Raw genomic sequence first — 2698 nt, 5'->3', positions numbered from 1 at the left:
CCTACCAGGTTTCGTAGGTAAGCTCCCTCTATCGCTTATGCATACCCATACATGCATGCACGGGCACTGGACCCAGCTTAGAAGCGGGAAAAATTGGAGGGGAAAACCACCTCTTAGAAATTACCATCTAGGGATGGTACACCTTATACCGGAGGTAGAGAAAGGAAAAAAGCATAAGGGTGGGGGAACTTGTTTTGTCTCGTGTTTTGCCTGAGCATTTGGTATTCGTCTCCCCCTCATCCTCCTCCCCCACCTCCTTGCTTTTTCCTTCCTTTCTCCCCTCCTATCAAGTCCAGGACACCGGGCACACGGGCAAAGCAAAGACACCGGGTGCCCTAGCTGGAAATCCTGAAGAGCATCTAAACCCTCCCGGGGGTATTTTTCATTGTAAGTTACTGTAAGTTTGATGGGGCACGTGACAAAGCTTTGTGGAGAGGGAAAAAAAAAAAATCCTGATCTTCTTAATTGCTCATTCCCAGGAAACGAAAGACTTCAAGGGGGAATGGACCAGAAGAAAAAAAAAGGGGGTGGGAGGTGCATGGGAGAAGATAGGATGTAGGGTGAACAGGTGATTCATGACTCTTTCCTATCCAGACCGTGGTCCTTCCCAGTATGCCCAGTACACCCTGCTCCCCAAAAGCCTCAGGGCAAAGTCACCATCAACATGATGTAAAACCAGCATGAAAACACCCATTAAAGGAGAGGACAGAATTGCACGGGAGAGTCAGTCAAGTCCTCTGCCACAAGGAAAGGAAAATTTTGCAAACTTCATTCCCACGCTGTGTTTCTCCTGTCACAAGGTCATGGCTACTGAAACAGCATTTATTTGCAAGTTCGGGTAAAGGTGAAGAACATGACTAGTTCCCAGCCTAGTTGCTTGAGCTGAGAGAGGCTATAAATCCTGTGTCTTCTCTAACCTGTGAGCTTTAGTTATACAAACAGAGAAGGTATTAAAACTGTAAATTCTTCTTCCGTTCCCCTTCTTGCTCTCTCCCACCCTCTGCAGTAGCGTATGTTCCCATGGCAGCTAAAACCCCACTGACACTTAAAATGGTGCCGTGCCAAACATGGCACCTTGGAGCAGGCTTCTACTTTCCTAGATTTAATACAAATTATTACCCATTCCTTCATTATATCTCCATTTTGGGTTCTTAATGCGGCTGGAATTTTATTACACTGCACGTAATTCACATTTTGTACTTAATGTGTCTTGTATCCTTACTTGGCGGGTTTGGAAACTTGGAAATCTCTTTTCCCCTTTTCTAAGAGATATCAGGGTGCCTAATAGTCCACAGGAATTAGTGATTAGGAGAATTAGTGATTACGAGTCCTTTCAGCCTCTTTCAGAGAACAGTTTCCAGCCTGTTTCCTTCAGTTATTAGGAGAACTGAGTTTACACAATACGGGATCTGTACTAGTTTTGCCTGACCTTTAATCTTTGTTGCTGACCTTGTCTCCTTCAATGATTTCTGACGTAGACTCCAGTTATTCTGCCACTGGTAGCGTTCACCACACTGTCCCTTAAAATAGGTGAGGCTTGCGTTCAGAATCATAAATTCTTTATATAAATCCCTTTCCCACAATCCTCCAAGACCCCATCATGCTACAAATCAGATCGATGAACACCAGGGCATGGTCCTCTACCCTTACAGAAAAATACCTAAAGAATGGTTTTATGCATTTTAAGATGAAGCAATGCTTTGAAGAACGAGGCCCACGAGATTTAGTGCAATCTTCTCGTCTTTCCTGGATTTTTGGTTCATTGTAAAAACCTCAGCATCAGCTTTTTATCACAGTCAGGCTTTTACTGGAATTTCTTTATAGATCCTTCTCTGACTTCCTTATAGAGCTTTCTCTGACTTCTTTATAGGTGTAGATAATATCTTAACTACAACTTTATCAAAACCACCCTGGGGGGAGGTATTTTCCATTATGGAAAGTTTTCTTACACCTTCCAGAAGAGCATCACCATCCCTTTATGAGCTAATTATAGCAGTTCCTCAGAAATGGTTGTATTTATGTCCTCTACAAGACTTTTCCAGATGCTCAGAGTAAATGAATACAGGATCCTCACTAAAACTCAGTGAGTTCATCTGGCAGAGAAGAAAGTCTCATCCAGGTAGGAATTTATTAGTCTCCCGGGCCTCCCAGGCCATGCATATCGCATGGCAAGGCGATGCAGTGTATCACCTACTACAATTTACTGAGAAGAACTGAGACAGGGGAAACTAATCACTGTCAATTCCAACGCAGGACATGACGCCTCGTGTGTGTCACTTTTCAGTGCCTCCCACAGCAGAGCACTTCCCAAGCACGACGACACAAAACTCAGTGGAAGTTTGCTAGACAATCAATCAGGCAAGAAAGATTTTGCTTTCCCATAGTCCTAGAAGAAATTGCTTACTTATATATCCTTATTCTACAATTGAAATAAAGCCTTTAAAGCAGCTACAGGACAAAGAACCAGACTAAAGCTTGTTCCTCGAGGTCTGTTTCTATTTTCTTTGCATTCCTACTTTGTATTAGTTACAGGAAATTAGAAGCCAGGCCACCTTCATTTCTAAAGCACAGGGCTAAATTAATTACATTTACAAAGCCTAGTCTAGCCATAGTGAATAGCTGTGACAAGAGTAATTTTGATTCATAGATGTATCAATACCCTAACAAGACAGCAGGTTTGTGGGTCAGTCTTTAAACT

This window comes from Mycteria americana, chromosome 1 (assembly GCF_035582795.1).
Source record: "Mycteria americana isolate JAX WOST 10 ecotype Jacksonville Zoo and Gardens chromosome 1, USCA_MyAme_1.0, whole genome shotgun sequence".
NCBI classification, from domain to species: Eukaryota; Metazoa; Chordata; class Aves; order Ciconiiformes; family Ciconiidae; genus Mycteria; species Mycteria americana.
This window is presented reverse-complemented; position numbering follows the sequence as displayed.